Source organism: Dryobates pubescens, chromosome 21 (assembly GCF_014839835.1).
Source record: "Dryobates pubescens isolate bDryPub1 chromosome 21, bDryPub1.pri, whole genome shotgun sequence".
Lineage (NCBI taxonomy): Eukaryota > Metazoa > Chordata > Aves > Piciformes > Picidae > Dryobates > Dryobates pubescens.
Genome location: NC_071632.1, coordinates 4,484,749 through 4,506,270, shown reverse-complemented (window position 1 = coordinate 4,506,270; position 21,522 = coordinate 4,484,749).

The following is a 21,522-nucleotide window of genomic DNA, read 5'->3' as shown; positions in this document are numbered from 1 at the left end:
CTGGATTTTTTGCTTCTGTGGTCCCTCACTCCCTTTGGTTAGCCTCCTCCCAGCTCTCTCTCTCCCCCCCCGCCTGTTTCCTTCCGTTTTTCTCATTTTTTTTGTGTTCTCCACTTATTTTTCTCCATTATCTTTCCTGTCCTCCTCTGCATTCTTTCAATCCCAGCAGGGCTTCCGCATACAAATTGCCCCCCTCCCTGCCAGTAATGTGATCGAAGCTCTTTGTGGCTCCTGCTATCTCTATGGTAACTATCAGGGGGGTCTCAAGAGTGGTGGTAGACCCAAGGCACTGTCCCACGCACAGCGTTCTGTGCTGACCACATGGGCCTGGCTGCTCCTTTACAACTCCTTTCACAAAATACCAATAAAGTGCTGGAAAGGGGAAAAGTGACCATGTGCTTGAGCACAAAGAGCTGTTGGCTTCTCAGAGTTTGGGGAAAGGGTTGCTGTGTTCAAAGCTGCTTTCCTTGGCAAGTCTGTTGCTGTTTTCTCGCTGTTGTGGAGTGGTGGTGTTGACTGGTCCCATGTGCTCTGGAAACACACTGCAAAACTCAGCATCCACAGTGGCAGTGTGGTGGTGGTTGTAACCACCAGCACAGGGAAGGTACATAAGAGAGATTTGAATGGTGTAAATGCTGTGAACTCTTGCTTTTCCCTGCCCTAGAAAGCTTACTGCATTCCCCCAGGTGGCTGCTGTAATAGAATCATAGAATCATTAGGGTTGGAAGGGACCTCAAGGATCAGCCAGTTCCAATCCCCCTGCCATGGGCAGGGGCACCTCACACTAGATCAGGTTGCTCAGAGCCACATCCAGGTATTAAAACCAAAATTGTAGCCAAGTGTTGTCTTGGTAATATCTCTACTTGGCCACATTTGGGATTTGTGCAAGCATGAAGCAACCACAGGATCTGATGGAATGAATCACTGAAAAACCTCTCTGGGGGCAGGAGAAATGGACAGGATCACTCCATGCTGGAAGGCTTGAAGAACCAGTGGTGCCAGTGGGAATGTGGGGAACCAGGGAGTCTTAATGAAATTTTAAGACTGCCTAAGTTGTAGCAGATGCATTTGCTTGAGAGAGAAGAAAGTAGCCCTAGAACTTTTGAAGAGTTTAGATTAGGAGTGCAAAATTAATTTGGTTCAACGACTTGTGGTAATTACTACATGGTACATACAGTACTAAAAATATAACTCCTCTCAGGGCTATACTTCAGATACTGGTTTGTTAAATTCTTCAAAACCAGTGGGAGTTTTAGTTGGATTCCCCCACACACACACTCCCCCCTCAAAAAAAGGTGGTTCAGTTTGTAGTATCTGTTAATTGCATTATTAGCCTCAGCTTATTAGCAGGAATCATTAAGATCTTTGAGACATTTTTACAGGATTTACCTCATTTTTGAAAGAAGTTATCTTTGGTTTCTCATGTGGCTTTGTAGACATTTCTGAACTTAAGGGAAAGAAAAGCCAACTAGCTTTATTATACCCTGACATTACATATTCCCACGTCACGTAGGATAGAACAGCATTAGAGAACCATAGAATCATAGAATCTCAGAATCCTTTTGGTTGGAAAAGCCCTTTAAAATCATCTGGGCCAACCGTTCTCTAACTCTGCCAAGGCTGGGGCTAAACCATATTCCTCAGCACCGCATCTCTGCCTCTTTGAAACACCTCCAGGGATGAGGATTCCACCACCTCCCTGGGTAACCTGTTCCAGTGCTTGAGAGCCCTGTGCAAAGCCCACCACTCTCCCAGCCCTTCTGCTCCCTGAGAATGTTCTACAAACCCAACAGCATGCTCTTTGAACCTCTACAACCCTCCCAACATCAGTGCTGCTGTGCTGACACCGAAAGCAGCATTTTGCTTCAACCCTTGAAAAGAATGAACTCCAGGAGAGGATTATTAGATTTTTTCAGGTGGCTGCATAATCTATAATCACAACTTTATTAATCATTTAGTCCACTTAACCACATATCGATTGTAAGTTTTACATTTCCTACCTGGAGATAAATCGACATCTGTAAACTGCTCTGTTGGGTGAGATGCAGCCAGCGGGGAGAGGGTTAACCCTGTGGGCATTTAAGTGGTCATAATTAACAGTCCATTAAGATGAATGGGGAAAGTTCGCACTTAGCAATGCTATTGTTTAATTCTGGCTGTTTACAGACTGCAGAGGACAGCGGTGAGGGCTTGACATTGCCCAGGGTTTGCACTGGGGAAGTCAGGAACCACATTTTAAAGTAAATTATAACTTTAGATTGAAACAAAGAAAAAGAAAGGGGGGGAAAAAAGAGAGAGAAAAAGCCCTTGGGAAATAGCTTTTGCTCCTCTATTCTGCTCTTGTGGGACCACACCTGGAGTACTGCTCCAGCCCTGGAGCCCCCAACATAAGGAGGACACAGAACTGATGGAAAGGGTCCAGTGGAAGCCATGAAGATAATCAGAAGGCTGGAGCAACTCCCGTATGGGGACAGGCTGAGGGAGTTGAGGCTGTTGAGCCCGGAAGAGAAGGCTCCAGAGACACCTTACAGCAACTTTTAAGTACCTGAAGGGGGCTACAGGAGAGCTGGGGAGGGACTTTTTACAAGGGCTTGTAGTGATAGGAAGCAGTAAGATGAGGGGCAATGGTATTAAACTAGAGCAGGGTAGATTTAAATTGGGTATTAAGAAGAAGTTCTTTACTATGAGGGTGGTGAGACTGGAACAGGTTGCCCAGAGAAGTTGTGGATGCCTCGTCTCTGGAAGCATTCAAGGCCAGGCTGGTTGAGACTTTGAGCAACCTGCTCTGGTGGAAGGTGTCCCTGCCCATGGCAGGTGGGTGGTGACTAGATGATCTTTAAGGTCTCCTTCATCTCAAGTTATTCTGTGGTGATGACTCCATGAAATGCATTTCCTGCTTTGGAGGGCTTCCATTGGCCCAATTCACTCTTCAATAAGTGGGTTTGAGGTTTACTATCACTTTTCTTTAGCTGAACAAGCCCACCAAAGCTAAGTCCTTACTATAGCTAATCACAGTGATTTATATAAGCAATGGCTCGTGCAGTAGGTTGTTCAGAGGGACGCAGGAGGGACTCTGCTCTACTAACCTGTAAAGGCTCTGCTGGTTCTGCTGGGTGATTGCCTGCTCTTCTAACATTAGACATAAAACTCCACCATTAACATCATCAGTGTAGAGCATTAAAACCAGGAAACAGGACACAAACCCAACAGAGCAGCCTAGAAAGTAAAAAACATTGGGTATATTTACCTTTTGAATCCCAAAGATGTTGCAGATGTAACTTCTCAACCTTTCCTCCAGTGAAGCTGTGTTAAAAGGAAGCTGAGTATTTCACATAACCCTGATCATTCTGAGCTCTGAAGCTTTAGAGAAAAAACATCACAAGGCCACAGCTGTACCAAAACTCACAACCAAATCCTGGTGTCGCTAACACTGCAGTGCTGAGGAATGCAGCCAGAGCTCTCAGAGCTGGGCCCAGGAGGAGAATTCACCAGCTGAACAAGAAGCTCTTTACCCCACGTGCAGCACTGAAGCTGCTTGAGGAGCCTGTAATTTCCAAGTAATATGCAGTTCTTTTTAAAAGGTCTGCAGTTTATGGGTACCATTTTTTTTCCCTTGTAAATGTTTGTGAGTGTCATTAATTAGAGGCAATAAATTGTAAGTGCGTTTCATAGCTCCTGTATGTCAAGCTGTATGACAGCATTCAGATCTGTGAGCATTAAACACACTGAAGAGCAAAAGAAGCAGCAGCTATTTGCCCTAGATTTTGTTACTCATCTTGGTATTAGAGACAGAATCACAGTATGGTAGGAGTTGGAAGAGACCTCTGAAGATCATTGAGTCCAACTCCCTTTCCAAGGCAGGTTCACCTAAAGAAGGTCACACAGGAGCAGGTCCAGACAAGTTTTGAATGTCTTCAGAGATGGAGACTCCACCACCTCTCTGGGCAGCCTGTTCAGTGCTCCATCACAGTTAAAGTAAAAAAGTTCCTCCTCATGTTTAGATGTTCAGGTTTGTGCCTGACCATATGACAGATACTAACATTTTTGTGAAAATGTTTTCATTACAATCTGGAACATAAATTAGTGATTAGTGAACATATATCTAGGGTGTACTAGCAGGGGTATGGTTAGTCGGTCAAGAGAGGTTCTCCTCCCTCTCTGTACTGCCCTGGTGAGGCTGCCTCTGGAATATTGTGTCCAGTTCTGGGCCCTTCAAGTCAAGAAGGACCTCAGGAAACTGCTTGAGAGAATCCAGTGCAGAGGCACAAAAATGATTAAGGGAGTGGAACATCTTCCTTATGAGGAGAGCCTGAGGGAGCTGAGGGCTCTGCAGCTTGGAGAGGAGGAACCTGAGGGGTGACCTCGTTCATGTTGATAAAGATGTAAATGTGAGTGCCAAGAGGAAGGAACCTGGTTCTGCTGGGTGCTGCCCAGTGCCAGCACAAGGGGCAGTGGTGGAAGCTGAGGCAGAGGATGTTCTTTGGAAACATAACAAAATTTTTTTCCCTGTGAGGGTGACAGAGCCCTGGAACAGGCTGCCCAAGGAGGTTGTGGAGTGTCCCCCCCTGGAGGACCTGCCTGGATGAGTTCCTGTGTGATCTGCTTTAGCTGATCCTGCTCTGGCAGGGGGGTTGGACTGGATGAGCTTTCAAGGTCCCTTCCAGCCCCTAACATTTTGTGATTCTGTGAAATTAGGGCTCAGCACCAGACTTGGTAGAGTTAGATACTGATTTGACTCAATTATCTTAAAGGTCTTTTCCAGCCAAAACCATTCTATGATTCTATGACCGTAAAATGTCTTAATTTTTGATGGATTCTACAATTTTGTGCTTCCATGATCCTATGAGAAACACATTTTGGTCTTAAGGACAGGAACATTTGCTAGAAGGTAGCCTCAAAATACAGTCACAGGATGGCATTGCCTGTTCTCATTAGTAATAACATATTCATCCATTTGCAGGCATGGGGTTGCATGCTGGCTACAGTTTGGATTTCTTGTGCTTTTAAATGTAAAAATGCAGTGCTTACAGAAGAAATGAATGTTGAGGTTTTGATAAGAACTCTCTATGTTAATTTTAGCAAGTTTTTTCACAGTATCACAGTATCACTAAGGTTGGAAGAGACCTCAAAGATCAGCAAGTCCAACCTGTCACCACAGATCTCATGACTAGACCATGGCACCAAGAGCCACATCCAATCCCCTCTTGAACACCTCCAGGGATGGTGACTCCACCACCTCCGTGGGCAGCACATTCCAGTGGTGAACGACTCTCTCAGTGAAGAACTTTCTCCTCACCTCCAGCCTAAACTTCCCCTGGCACAGCTTGAGACTGTGTCTTCTTGTTCTGGTGCTGGTTGCCTGGGAGAAGAGACCAACCTCCTCTTGGCTACAACCTCCCTTCAGGTAGTTGTAGACAGCAATAAGGTCTCCCCTGAGCCGCCTCCTCTCCAGGCTAAACAATCCCAGCTCCCTCAGCCTCTCCTCACAGGGCTTGTGCTTTTGCATGGTTACATTGAGAGCAGGCCGTAATACCTCACACTTACTAACATTAAAAATGCACCCAAGAGAGGCAGAAAGATTCCTGAAGATACTTTGCAGAAAAATCTTCTTTCATCATGTTTTCCTGACAGATTATTTCGAGGTCAGGCATTGGAACAGGTTGCCTAGGGCCCTGGTGGAGTCACTGTCTCTGAAGCTGTTGAAGAAATGTGTGGAGATGGCACTTTGGGACATAGTTTAATGGCCATGGGTTGATGGTTGGTCTCAATGATTTTGGAGATCTTTTCCAACCAAAACAAGTCTTTGATTCTATGATCAGATGAATTGAAAGGTAAATTGCATCTTTTTAAGGTCAAATACTTAAAAGCAGCTCAGTGACTTGAGTCCTGCATGTCTCAGATTAATAGAAATGGTTCATATTTTGAAAAGAGTGGAAAAAAAATTGGCCTGGATAAACAGGAAACAGGACTTGATGCTGCATGCCCCATTCAGACTGCTAGTAATTAAAAAGAAAAAGAAAAAGAAAATTACTTCATTGCTTAAAAATAGAATCCAAAATAACACAGGAGAAAGACTTAGAAACTGTGCTTGAAAAAATGGTAGAATCCTTAGTCATTAAACAGGAATTAAACCACTGGGAAGGAGAAAAAGAACAGATGTTAAAGGCCCACTAGCTTTTCTTTTGACTTTTAATGCTAGGCTAAATGGTGACAGTCAGGTTCCAGTGACTGATCAAATCTAACCTCAAAAAAAAAAGGGGGGTGTGTGTGTGATTTTACTAAATTTTATGGGATAACTATTCTACAAGCCTTTAAACACAGTGCCTCAACTCAAGAGAAGCCCAGTATGAGTTCTGGTGGATTTTGGAACAGATTCAAGAAGTGAATGTTTATGAGAATGGGATCATGTATTTATTCTGGATAAAGGATCTGCAGGTTTCCTTCTTCCCCTCCCTCCCCCCCCGCCCCTCCCCTCCCCCAACTAAGGTTAAACATCCCAGCTCATGACTCTCATGCCAAGCCCTGCACACATCTTCAAACAGAAGGAAAAAGAGGAATTTGCAACTCTCATATCTGTATAGGACTCAAATTTAGGTAAGATGGAGAGTTATGCATATGTGGCACTGAGTCCTGGGGTTTGGTTTATGTTAAGATTGTGGTGGTGTTTTTTGAATGCTGTGGATTGTGTATATCCTCCACATTTATATGTTGCTGATCGACTTGAGAGTAGGAAGGCTCTACAGAGGGACTTGGACAGGCTGGATTGATGGGCTGAGCTCAGCGGAATGAGGTTCAACAAGGCCAAGTGCTGTGTCCTTCACCTGGGTCACAATGACCCCATGAACACTTCAGGCTTGGGCTGGAAACTGCCCAGCAGAGAGAGCCCTGGAGGGCATTGATTGACAGACAGTGTATGCCAAGGTGCCCAAGAAGGCCACCAGCATCTTGGTCTGTATCAGTATGACCAGCAGGACCAGGGCAGTGATTGTCCCCATGTACTGTCCCTAGCACTGGTGAGGCCACAGCTTGAGTAGTGGGTTCAGTTTTGAGCCCCTCACTACAAGACAGACATTGAGGTGCTGGAGCATGTCCAGAGAAGGGCAATAAAGCTGGTGGAGGTCTGGAGACCAGGTCTTGAGGATATAACTTTACATATCTTATGTTGGTATTTATTTGGCTAATCCATGAAATCCATTTCAACCTGTGGCTCTTCTTTCCTTTTCCTGATCTCCTTTCTCTGCTGGGAAGGCGTCACTGGGTGATGGAGCAATTGCTGTGGTTTGGCCTCAGATGGGAGCTATCCATAGGCAGTCAGTGTAAGGCACTGAAATAACTCTGATGCACACATGGGGCCTGCTGGTATCTGCTGTAGTTGTTCTATGATTTTTACATTGTTTTGGTTTAAAGTTTAGAGGTTTTGTCCAAGTCATGCATAAGCTTTAACTGTAAATAGGTTATCTGCAGCTCTGATCTCCTTCCAGCATCTGCCAGGAAAGACAATTCTCAAAGTCTGAGACCTACCATGGATCACAACACCTCAAGGTGGGTCCAGTCCCATGCCAGCAGAGAACCCCATGCCAACTCATGCAGCTAATAAATAATATGGTCCTCCAAAATTTCCATAGCAAGAGTTTTAGGAGGAGATCCAAGGACCCCATCAGTAAACCTCACAACAAATGAGTCACTGCTTGCTTTCAAGCCCAGGCAGTTCATGTGGTGGGGTTTCATTGTAGTGGACATAAATTCACTTCTCACAGGTTGATTTGAGGGGGTTCCAAACTCTAATTTTTGGATAAAGTGGCCATTCTTTTCAGCAAAGGACAGCCCACAGCTCTTGTAGCAGCTGCTGCCAGCCCCTGGGCCATACCAGCCGTCGGTTACCTCTGGTTTTGTGGGGGATTCATTCATCCAGGGCTAGTGCTGAGTGTAGGTGCCTGCAGCTGCCAAGGACATCTGTGATCTCAGTTGTTCTTCAAGGTGTGGTGGTGTTTCTGTGACCTTATTGGGGGAATGCAGACCATTCATCTCTCAACAAAGTTATATAGTAGTCACCAGAAATGAAGGCCAGACGTGGATGTCCTTTTGGTGTTGATATTTACAGCTCACTGCAGCTGGGTTTTAATAGGTTAATTTTTTTCCCCCCCGAATGTTTTCTAAATCCCATCTGCTCTATTCATAGAGTAAAGGAGGGAAGAAAATCAATAATTGGTCCCTGGTGGGCAGGAGCTTAATTTTAACTGAGATTTCCTTGTTTGCATGCCCAAGGTAAAAGCCATAAGAGCTGGAGCTGCTGCTGCTGCTGCTGCTGCTTTGGAGCCAGAGAAATGGATATTGCTGAGAATACTGGGCTTCAAAATGAAAAGACTTGCTTGAAACTCAGGCTAGACAGGGTTTGTTTCATATGACAACTTACTTCTCTTTCATGGGAGAAACACTGATTTGTAAAGAAAAGCGTTAATAATGGTTTCTTGTCTTGCTGAGGAGACAAAAAAGGAGTGATTTTTGTGTCCTTATAATTTCTCTGTATTTATCCTGAGCTGGGGAGAGCTTCAAACTTCGTGGTGTGTCTAGTTTGTGTTACTTCTGGAGTTGTAGAGCGTAACCACATGTGAGAGAAAGGCCGTTTGGAATATTTGGCAGCTGTAAACCTCACTCGGTGAGGTTTACTGATGGGGTCCTTGGAGCTCCTCCCAAAACTCTTGCTATGGAAATTTTGGAGGACCATGTTATTTATTAGCTGCATGAGTTGGCATGGGGTTCTCTGCTGGCATGGGACTGGTCCCACCTTGAGGTGTTGCAATCCATGGTGCGTCTCAGAGTTTGAGAATTGTCTTTCCTGGCAGATGCTGGAAGGAGATCAGAGCTGCAGATAACCTATTTACAGTTAAAGCTTATGCATGACTTGGACAAAACCTCTAAACTTTAAACCAAAAAAATGTAAAAATTATAGAACAAATGAGTGAATAGACTGAATCTGGGTTTAATTAACTATAAAATTGGTTGCAAATGTTTTCAAAAGCTTTTAATGTTATGGGTTGGGAAGCTGCTATTTTGGAAGCCCTCTGCAAGTGTCATAGCCCTCTGGGGAGTATGTGGGTGGTGGAAGCACCACACTGACATGGGTGGTGGAGCCAGGTCACCCAGAGCCTTATCAAGCCTCAACTTGCTTGCCCAGGAAAAATGATGTCCCTACAAAGAAGCAGCAGAACCCAGGACAGTGACTGGTGCTTGCATGGAGGGTGCTGCTTTATGGTCTCAGATGTGTTTTAGCTCCTGTTGCTGCTTCTGCTGCTGAGAAAGTTAACATCACTTGGTTTCCTCCCTTGGAGACACTTCCTTGTGCAGCTGTCTTGGGGCTCAAAACAATCTTGCTGACTTTGTGTGGATCATGCCTCCTGCACATCATTGAACAAAGTGCATTTGACTATTAACCTAGGGGGTGCTGTCTCATCCCAATGGGTCACCTGCTGTCTTATCCAGATGGGTCACTATTAACCTAGGGGTGCCCAGTATGTGTGGAGACCAGAAGAAAGTGGAAACCAGAAGAAAGTGGAGAAGGGTGGGGTATGTAAGGAGAGCCCTTGCTGTCAAATGTTGCCACTGCAGACATTTGGCAAAATATTTTCCAAGATTTTTGAGAACTGATCTCCAAGTATTAGCTGTGCCTGAGAAGGGAGAGACAGGAAAGGAGAAAGTGTTGGAGGTCCCAGAGCTGTCAGTGTTTCAGGTGATAGGAGGTTATGGCAGAGAAGCATCCAAAATTCTCAGTCCTTAAATGGCTGAGACTGGCATACAGTGAGTAGAAGTGTGGTGTATATTGGCCAGTGTAGGCTGCAAATTTAATTTCTGGTCCTTTGCATCATATCAGTGGTCAATTTAGAAAAGGCTATTGTGTTTTGTTTTGGTTGGGTGGTTTGTTTTGGTTTGGGTGACAGAAGCCTGTGCAAACTGAGGTGTTCCCTGGGAAGTACAACGAGGGATGTTGAGCACTGAAACCACCCAGAGACGTGCTTGAGGCCCCATCCCTGGAGATGCTAAAGTTGAGGCTTGATAAGGCTCTGGGTTACCTCAGCTAGTTGGGGATGTCCCTGCTTACTGCAGGGGGGTTGGACTAGATGACCTTTAGAAGTCCCTTCCAGCCCAGGTGGTTCTGTGACTCTATGAGTAACAGGACCTAAATGTTTACAAAATGTTGTTTGCTCTTTGGGGAGTGTTATTAAGTATTTGATTTCTCTCAAAAGATTCTTCCCTTGAATAGGAAGAGAAGCAAACCCTAAAAAAACCCCCAAACAAACAGACAGGCTCACAGGATGTCAGGGGTTGGAAAGGACCTCTGGAGATCTTCGAGTCCAGAGCAGGACCATAGAACCCAGCACAGGCCACACAGGAACACATCAAGACAGGGCTTGAAAGTCTCCAGAGAAGGAGACTCCACAACCTCTCTGGGCAGCCTGTTCCAGTGCTCTGGGACCCTTACAGTGGCGAAGCTCTTCCTCATGTTGAGGTGGAACTTCCTGTGCTGTAGTTTCCATCCATTGCCCCTTGTCCGATCAAAGGGTGCAAGTGAGCAGAGGCTGTCCCTGTCCCTCCTTCCTGACACCCAGCCCTCAGATATTTATATACATTTATTAGATCCCCTCTCAGTCTTCTTCTCTGCAGACTAAAAATCCCCAAACCCCAAAGCAAAACCACACACAGAAAGTTAAAAGTAAACAATCAAAGCCAAAACCTCTAAACAAACACACACCCCCAAACACACACACACACACACACACAAGCCCTCAAACAAGCAAAGAAACAAAACCACACACACAAAAATAAACCAAACAAAATAAACCCCCAAACCCCCACAAACAAACAAAGCCAGAAGAACTTAAACAAGTAGACAAAAAAACCCCAAACACACTCACACCAACAAAACCAAATGAATGAACCAACTAAAAAAACCCCAAAGCAAACCCCCAACACCCTGGGGGGGAAAAAAATAATCCCAAACTAACCAACCAAAAAAACCCTCCCCAAACAATGAAAAACCCCCAAACAACCAACCCCAACCAAAACCTCCCCAAACAACCCCCCCCTCCAAAAAAACCCTAAACCACCAACCCAAAACCAAACCAAACCAAGCAACAAAAAACCCAAAGAAAAATACCCCACAAAACCCACGCAGAAAGGAACAACCAAAAGCCACCCAAAAAACCCAACCCACTTAGACTTTGAAGAATGTTTTAATAATGGAACTGAGCAAATAATTTTAAAACTAAATAATTCAGTGCATGTAAATAATGTAATAACTGTGATCTCTGCTCACAAAAGTAATAAATTTTTCAGTTTCTTTAATACTTTCCCATTTGAATTATTATCCCATGGATTAAAGCATCTGATACTTGTCTGGAGCAGCTCTTGGTCAGAGCTGGGGGAGCAATAACAAGCTCTGTTCCTGTTCTTGGCCAGGTGAGCACAGGGCCATGGCATGGGAGGGTAGGTTTAGAGTCCCTCCCACACAGGAATGTTTGTACCTGATTTAGAATAGAAATAGAATAGAGTAGAATAGAGTAGAATAGAATAGAATAGAATAGAATAGAATAGAATAGAATAGAATAGAATAGAATAGAATAGAATAGAATAGAATAGAATAGAATAGACCAGGTTGGAAGAGACCTTCAAGATCATCGCGTCCAACCCATCAACCAATCCAACACCACCTAATCAATTAAAACCATGGCACCAAGCACCCCATCAAGTCTCCTCCTGAACACCTCCAATGATGGTGACTCCACCACTGCCCCAGGCAGCCCATTCCAATGGGCAATCACTCTCTCTGTATAGAACTTCTTCCTAACCTCCAGCCTAAACCTCACCTGGTGCAGCCTGAGACTGTGTCCTCTTGTTCTGGTGCTGGTTGCCTGGGAGAAGAGACCAACCTCCACCTGGCTACATCCTCCCTTCAGGTAGCTGTAGAGAGCAATGAGGTCTTCCCTGAGTCTCCTCTTCTCCAGGCTAAGCAACCCCAGCTCCCTCAGCCTCTCCTTACAGGGCTGTGTTCCAAAACCCTCACCAACTTTGTTGCCCTTCTCTGGACTCGTTCCAGCAAGTCAACCTCCTTCCTAAACTGAGGGGCCCAGAACTGGACACAGTACTTGAGGTGCAGCCTAACCAGTGCAGAGTACAGGGGCAGAGTGACCTCCCTGCTCCTGCTGGCCACACTGTTCCTGATGCAGGCCTGGATGCCATTGTCCCTCTTGTCTGCCTGGGCACATTGCAGGCTCATGTTCAGCCTACCTTCAGCCTACCATCAGCCAGCACCCCCAGGTCCCTCTCTGCCTGGCTGCTCTCCAGCCACTCTGACCCCAGCCTGTAGCACTGCATGCCTGTAGCCCTGCTCAGGTGGGAAGGCAGCTGTGGCATTTTGCTTTCCTCCCCAGGTCTGATTAACACTTCTCATTTTTTGTCTCTGGGGATAAGTTGATATCTTGTGGAGTCACAGGGATCTTGACCCTCCTGGAACTGGTTGCTGCTAAAGCTACTTTACCTGTTATTGGTCTGTGCTGCGGGACTCACTTCTTGCAGCAGTGTGATCTTCAAGCAGATACCACTTCTGATTGTGGAGGTGACCATGTAACCCTTTAAAACTGTCCATTTCTCCTGAACCCTTGAGCCCAATGTGCAAATGCTGTGGGGAGGACACTGCCCTGCTTTGCCATCTCTCCTTGAGGTACAGGGGTCAGACCCCAACAGGCACAACAAGTGAACGCCTCACCTTCATCCTTGTGTTTCACAGCCTTCTGGTGAGGTAGCAAAGTCATCTCAATTTTACAAGTGACAGCAGAAGTACAGAGTCACTGCAGTCCAAATCTTCAAACAGAAGGTAAGTAGAAGATAATTTCAGTAACTAGTTCCCAGGCAGGCCTATATAGATAGGAACTTGGATCCTGGTCTTCCAGGCTGCCAAAACACTGGTCCAGCCCCAGTATGGGTTGCCAGCTTAAAAGATCACACAGGCACATGGACAGCGTTCTGATGGGACAGTACAAACTTTCCCTGCTGACCTGGAGGGAACCAGCAGCTAAGCTGCTCTTGGCAAGAAAGGTCACAAAGGTTGCTGCTTGCCCAGTGGCATCCCCAGTTACACAGAACAAGAGGACACAGTCTCAAGCTGCACCAGGGGAAGTTTAGGCTGGAGGTGAGGAGAAAGTTCTTCCCAGAAAGAGTAACTGGCCATTGGAATGTGCTGCCCGGGGAGGTGGTGAAGTCACCATCCCTGGAGGTGTTCAAAAAAGGACTGGACATGGCACTTGAAGCAATGATTCTATGATTCTATAATTGGTCTGTTGCAGGTTCCCCAGATCCTTCCCACCAGCATGACCTGCCTTTTTGTTAGAAGATTTGCTTTATCTGGTACTAGAAGACTTGGTTGTTGGAGAGACTGGATATTAGAAGAAACTTCTTCCCAAAAATAGACTTCTTATCAAATATATTTGCTAGATGAATATTGTTGTGACATCTTGGCTATCAGAAGAACATTCTTCCCTGAAAGAGTTGTTAAATACTGGAGTAGGTTGCCCAGCGAGGTGGTTGAATCCCCATCCCTGGAGGTGTTCAAGAGGGGATTGGATGTGGCACTTGGTGCCATGGTTTAGTCATGAGGTCTGTGGTGACAGGTTGGACTTGCTGATCTTTGAGGTCTCTTCCAACCTTGGTGGTACTGTGATACTGTGTTTCAGCTGTGGTGCTGAGGGACATGGTTTAGCACAGCCTTGGTAGAGTTAGATTATAGCTGGATCTGGTGATCTTAAAGGGCTTTTCCAACCAGAACAGTTCTGTGAAACTTCCTTGTAAGGCTGGGAGCGGCAGGTCAGAAAACTTTGTCTGCCCTAACAAAGTTGAAACATTTACAGGCCTCATCAGGAGTAAGTAATAACCTTAATAGAGCAGTTAATTAGTTCTGCTCTTTTCAGGCAGGATCATTAGAATTTAATGAGAATTAATAATTTCATAAAGCATGGAAATCCATCGCCCCAAGCAAAATCCAGTAGCACACGTTTCACAAGTAGCTATTTTAAATGAACATGGTGACATTTTGCTCATATTGTTGGATGATCTACAGTGTTTGTGTGCAGTAGTTTTGAGGTAAAGAATGTATCTGGTTCACATTATAAAGTGTGTTACTGTTTTAAGACACAAAGTCCTTGTTTGTGAATAGGAATATAAACACAAGTACTGTTGGCTTTTTTTTCTCGCACAGTTTAAAGACAGAGCTACATCAGTAGCACCTAAACGTGCCACTGAGGAGGAGCAGAATTCCTTTGCCATGTGCTGTGGTATTCTCGTGGGTCAGATCTATCCCACTACTTATCTGAGTAAAACTAGCACGTTGACTGTTTGAGAATAAGATCCTAAAATCATAGAATTGTTCTGGCTGGAAAAGCTCTTTGAGATCACTGAGTCCAACCATTCTCTGGCTCTACCAAGGCTGGGGCTAAACCCTGTCCCTCAGCACCACATCTCTGCCTCTTTGAAACACTTCCAGGGAGGAGGATTCCACCACCTCCCTGGGCAACCTACTCCAGTATTTAATAACTTTCAGGGAAGAAGTTTTCTTCTGATATGCAAGATGTCATAAAAAGGCAGAAAATACTCATCTAGCAAATATATTTGGAGCTATTTTAGCTTGATGTCATCTGACAACTGAAGTAATGGGATGAACAACAGAACATGCATTCCACATAAGAGGATTTTGTTTAAAACTAGCATTTCATCTACAGTTTATTGCCTAACCTAACGTTCGTGGTATAGAAGGAAACCATTCCTCTTTTCTATATTCTAGACTCATGTAAATTTGCTTGACTTCTGCTGACCTTCATAAGCTTTTACTTATGTAGATGAGTGGAGGATAGGACCTAAATGCTTTAGCAAAGCCTGTGGAGATTCTGGAATAGAGAGGAAGAACCTCTTCTGGTTCAAGTGGCCACAGCTATTGTATGTATTGACAACAGCATCCTGGCCTGTATCAGGAACAGTGTGGTCTGCGAGACCAGGGAAGTGATTGTGCCTCTGTACTCAGCACTGGTGAGGTCACAACTCTAATACTGGCTTCAGTTTTGGGCCTCTCACTACAAGAAAGACATTGAGGTGTTGGAGTGTGTCCAGAGAAGGGCAGTGAAGATAGTGAAGGGTCTGGAGAGCAGGTCTGGTGAGGAGCAGTGAGAGAACTGGGGTTGTTTTGTGTGGAGGCTGAGGGGAGACCTTCTCGCTGTACAACTCCCTGAAAGGAGGTCAGAACCAGGTAGGTGTTGGTTTCTTCTCCCTACTATCAGGTGACAGAATGAGAGGAAATGGCCTGAAATTGCACCAGGGGAGGTGTAGATTGGAGATTAGGAAAAATTTCTTTCCTGTAAGAGTGGTCAGGGATTGGAACAAGCTGCCCAGGGAGGTGGTGGAGTTACCATGCCTGGAGGCGTTCAAGAAATGTGTCACCATGGCACCTGGGGACATGGTTTAATGGCTATGGTGGTGTTAGGTTGACAGTTGGACTCAGTGATCCTGAAGATCTCTTCCAACCAAAACAATTCTATGCCATTATGTGCTACAACTACTGGTGACTCTTCCCAAAGTCCTTCCCTTGGTGCTTGAATATATAGATGGTATTTTTATAGTAATAAATCCAAACAGCATAATTGTAATTTAATATTACTATATCATCATTAACTTTGTAATATATTGATATTTTAATGATAGCTATTGATCTAATAATTTCTTTTAAATTACAATACTTGATCAGTCAAACTGGAAATATGATGGCTAGTATGAACTGGCCTTCTGAAGATGGCCTGGACTTGGAGGCTAAACAAACACAGCATCAAATGGAGGCAACAAACCCCCAGTGCTGATCCTGATCCCCACCCACCCCTGGTGTGTGATGCAATGTATTTAGGTGTAACACAGTTAAACTGCCATAAAGCTGATGTGATAGGGCAAAGATTCGGACTTGCACAGTTTATAATCTTATTCATGAGAGAATTATAGCCTGGATTAAACACAAAGTGAGTGCAGGCCCAGGTCCAGCTCCCTTACCACGGGGGTTAGGCTGTGGTACCCTGCCATTAGAGCACTGCTCCTGGGGAGATCCAAATTCCCCTTGCTGTAGCAATACTTAGCCAAAGCACAGAAAGATTGAATTATTCAGCTTTTCATGGTGGCCCAACCCAGTTCATTCTCTTTCAAAACACAGAGCAGTACAATGAATGGTTCTTACTTGCTGGCTCTTCTGAGCTAACAAAAAAAAAAAAGAAAAGAAAAAGAAAAAACCCTGGCTCAGACTTCAAATACATCATCCATCTTTCATCACAGATGTGAAAGAAAATTGCCTACCAGATTTTCTTACCAGTGGATGTTTGTATTCAAAATGTGATCATTACAGGTTTTTTTCACAGTCAGATGAAAAATGGCTAGCAATATAAATATAACCCCTCCAAACATCAATATATAGGTTGAAAACTGCAGGAGGTAACTGGAGTGAGCATTCAAATATGCAACAAATTGTGTTCTACTTCTCTCATTTCTTTAATTAACTTACATGGTATTTAATAAACCTTTATAAATATCTGAGGGCTAGGGGTCAAGAGGGAGGGGACAGGCTCTGCTCAGTTGCACCCTGTAGTAGGACAAGGGGCAGTGGATATAAACTACAGCACAGGAGGTCCCAGCTCAGCATAAGGAGGAAGTTCTTCACTGTGAGGATCACAGACCACTGGAACAGGCTGCCCAGAGAGGTTGTGGAGTCTTCTGTGGAGACTTTCCAGCCCTGTCTGGATGTGTTCCTCTGTGACCTGTGCTGGGTTCTAAGGTCCTGCTCTGTCAGCAGGGTTGGACTCAATGGTCTTCAGAGGTCCCTTCCAACCCCTAGCATCCTGTGAGCCTGGGATTAAAATATTTTTGTCTCAGCTCCTTTCTCATCTCCTGAGCATGCTGGTTTCTGTTACTAAAATGATTGTTGTGTACTGCAGCAGCACTGAGGCATTAATTACTGGCAGTCAAGAGCTACTGTTTCCATGTAACAGAGACAATCTCTTCCAGAAAGCTGGCGAAGGCAGGGATATAGGAAAGGGGACAGATGGGCACAACAGAGGAGGGAGGGCGTTGCAGTGGCACCACTTACTGTATATGCAACTCTGCATGGAGAGAGGTGACCACTGCTTGGCAATCCTCAGTGGGATTGTGGGGAAGTGGGGAGGTGAACAGACACGTGGCGAGGCAGCATTTAAAAACCCCTGGAGCCTGATGCTAGCTGTGCAACCTGCAAGCGCTGCTGGAAGCAAGAGACCTGCCCAGTTCTCTCCCTGCTTTCACTTCTCCACTGGAGCATGTGCTGGAGGTGGCCCAGGCTCAGACATGTTGGCCATTTTCTGTTCACATTCTGCAGGAACTTTCCCTTGGGACTTGCTAAGCAAGTGAGAAAGTAAGAGAAGGAGGAGAGATTGGTTGATGGGTTGGACGCGGTGATCTTGAAGGTCTCTTCCAACCTGGTTTATTCTATGTATTCTATGTATTCTAAGCTGGAGGTGAACTGTGGAAAAGAGCAGCAAGTCTCTGGCTCAGTGCTGCCCTTCCTTAGCCCTTCTCCTTCACATTGCCTGCACAGCAGTGAAGAGGTGAATCACCATGTCCTTTTGGGAGCTGTCACCCTTCTCACTGCTTTTGTGAGATGCAGACACCCAGCTCAGAGAGATCAAGTCTGGCACCTCAGTTACATAATTTCTCCCTGATTTGGAGGGGTTGGTGCCATGAAATGACCACTCACTCCCCATGGGAGGACGAGCGGTGGAAAACTCGGTGCCCACTGCTGCTCGTCCTGTTTTGGTAGGTAGCAGATAGCCCTGTGCTGATGGCCCTGCTGAGGATACTGCTGGGATTTTCCTTTTGAGATCTGCCTTATGCTGGTCTCCATCTTCACAGGGGTCAGGGCCACGAGGAAGAGTTGGTTTCCACTCACATAATGAGTCTTTCCTCACAAGAACATGCAAGGAAAGTGAATAGAGGTAACAGCTTTTCTTTGTGGTCTGACCCAGACCTTTTATGTTATTTTAATGTTGGTTTAGCTTTTAATTAGCAATTGTATGGCTGATCACATATCAAATGATCTGAATCCCAGCTACTTAATCCCATAAGATTACTATCTTTTGGCTGTATTTTCTTTAATATCAATGCCAGATTTTCTTTTCAGCATTAGTAAATCTTTTTAGTCAATTAACAGCAAAATAAAAAGCTTTTGATTTGGTGAGAGCTGCTGTGGTTATATATACTTTGCAGTTTATTATTGGATGCTTAAAGTGTTTGGATGTTTGTATTGCACCTACAAATTTCATTCAAAGAGCATTAAACCTGCAAAGTGTAGCATTCTGAAATGAGGAGATGGTGGAAGTACGTTTTCCTCTGCAGCTTTAACGTTCTTTGGGGAAATCAGAACTCTTGTGTCAGCTGTCTGGATGCTGTATGCAGTGTGAGGAGAGGCAGGCACACCTCCAAATGGGGTATAAGCAAACCCATGTGAGGGTCTGGGAGCTACATACTCTCACAAATTGAGAGCAGGAGGGACAGCTCCAATTGAAATTCGAGCTCTCTCCACCAGTGAAGCACCTGACTGTGGTCAACAGGAACTTCCTTGTGTGTGTGTGGGACCTGCAGCCTGCACAAGCAGCCATGCTCGTCTATCCTATGCCAACCTCATGAAGTTCAATAAGGCCAAGTGCAAGGTCCTGCACCTGGATCAGGGCAATCCCAAGCACAAATCTGGGCTGGGCAGAAAATGGCTTGAGAGCAGTCTTAAGGAGAAGGAAGTGGGACTGTTGATTTATGAAAAATTCAACATGAGCCAGCAACGGCTGCTGGCAGCTCAGCAGGCAGCTGTGTGCTGGGCTGCATCAAAGCAGTGTGAGCATCAGGGCAGGGGAGGTAATTCTGCTCCTTTGCTCAGCTCTAGTGAGACCACACCTGGAGCCCTGTGTCCAGTTCTGGGGCTCCCAGCATAAGGACATGGAGCTGCTGGAGTGGGCCCAGAGGAGGCCACCATGATGATCAGAGTGCGGGAGAACCTCTCCTATGGGGACAGACTGAGAGAGTTGGGGCTGTTCAGCCTGGGGAAAAGAAGGATCTCGGGGGACCATACAGCAGCCTTCCAGTACCTGAAGGAGAGCTGGGAAGAGACATTTTACAAGGGTTTCTAGTGCTAGGACAAGGGGCAGCAGCTATAAACTGGAAGAGGGGAGATTTAGACTGGGGATTAGGAAGAAGCTTCTGTGGCTCTGTGGATCTTAGTTTGTTTGCTGAACCACAGCACACCTTCAAAATGAAGGAGTTAAATGGTCCAAAACTGATTTGCCTTGTAGATGGGAGCTAAGAGCATTTGAACTCCCCTCAGTCTATGGAGAAGTAGCCAAAATCCTGTGTTAGGCCTCAATCAGGAAACAATTTTATAGAAGGGATTACTGCTGCTAACTGCAGGGGCATCATAAAACCAGTGATCCCAACTCCACCTCTGGAAAGGGAGGCTGGAGGTAGAGAGTTTCAGGCTGTGCATCCCAAATGGATACAGGTACCCACTGCATCCCCAAGGGAAGTGAGCAGCCACCACAAGCAGTGAGACTGGAGAACTTGCTCGTGGCTGCAGTGGTCTCTAGCAGAGAGTTAAGGACTGTTTGCTTTTCAGTGAGCTGAAATTCTTTCTCATGTCTCAAGAGAAGCTCAGAGGGCAGGCACAAAGCATACAAACCCAGCCCTGGTTCGACCCTCACTGCTCTCTTTTTGTTCAGGAGGATCTTCAGATTTTTCTATCCCAAAACCTTTGCATGGTCTCATTCTGGATCCAAATTTGAACTCTGGGGGAGCTGCTGTTTACGTCAGCACAAGGAAAACAGTGAGCAAAAGTTGCTGCTGCTCCACCCCACACAGTTACACTGGGAGCTTTTTCCCTTGCAATGGGCTTCTCAAAGACCTTTGCCTGGTGTCCTGGCTGGAAACTGTTGGACCTGTCTGAGGCTTGTGGGACTGTGAGCTATTTAAATCATAGCTGATTTGGACACCACTTTAAAAATGCAGTTCCCATGAGCACATAAATCCCATTTAGCAGTGTTTTGGACAAGCTGCTACTTTATGTGATGGTATGTGATGCAGACCTAAAATTCATACTTCAGTGTGCTTTTGCCTCAGCTTCTGGCTGAGTTCTTCAGCTGATGTGGATTTGTGTAGTTCCTTTGACTTCAGAGAAGAGATGACTTACACCAGCTACAGAGGGGGTCCCTCTTTCTAGTGCCATTTCCTTGAGTCTTTTTTATGTGATATTTTTCTGTCATTTCATTTTTCATTCTTTTGCAAAGAATCTTAAATGTCTCCCTGTAAACATTAAAAATCCACTCGTGTCTTTGGCATCAAATGTAACAATAGAACTTGTTTTTACATCTCTCCATGGTACAATATAGAGGCATTGCCAAAAGCTATCCACTATCATTACAAACATGGGAATAGAAGACATCTATAAACATAGAAGTGTAACCCCTTTCTCCTATAAGAGTTTATAATAGCAACAGTGAACTTGACCCAGTGCATTTCCTGTAGGGATAAGGTGACCTGCAGGGGTTAATGGCCCGTGGCTTTGCCTTGGGCTATCATCTCACCCAGCCAGTGATTAATCCTGGAGAAATGCCCTTTGCTCCCATCATTATCCCTTAAATGGAGCCTTTAGAATTCAAAATGATTTTGGAATGGAATTTACCACTGCCCTGCACTCCATTCATTGCAAGGAACTTTACTGTAACTACATGTCACACTTGCATAAATAACCTTCAGAGGGAAGGAAGAGAAAAAGAAAGATGAAAGGACCGGCCCAGAGAAAGGGAATAAAACTTGAGTGCAAGCTGCCCCTGCCAGTAATATTCCAAAAGCAGTGTGAGGTGATACTAGGATGCTCCAGCAAGTGGAGGTAACCAGAAGGTCCTAAAATATTTGCTGTCTGGAGGAATTTTCCTGTGCAAGCATTAGCTGTAGGGCATTTTCAGGCAGCAATGTGTGATGGCTTTGTTTGTTTTGTTTAGCTGGTTCCCAGGGATATTCTTGAGAAACTAAATTCTCTTCATAAGCTTAGGACAGCAAGAGCCCTGTGCTGGAAATTTAGGGTCTGAAGAGTTGCCTGAGGAACTGCATTATGTCCTGGGACAGGCAGAGTACAGAAAAGCCTGCAAGTGTGGAAGCAGCGTTCTTCTTCAAGCCCAGAAAGCTTCAGCTCCTCTGTTGCACTCCTCTGCAGCTCCATCAACCCAAGTTATATCTGCTGGCACAGCAGCTCAGGCACCTGCAGAGCATATTGCTTGTTTTTATTCCTGAGAGGGCAGTAAAATAGAGTCATAGAGTCATCTGGTTTGGGCTGGAAGAGATCTTAAAGGTCACCTACTTCTGACCCCCCTGACACAGGCAGGGACATCTTCTCCAGGCTGAACACCCCCAGCTCCCTCAGCCTGTCCTTGTAGCAGA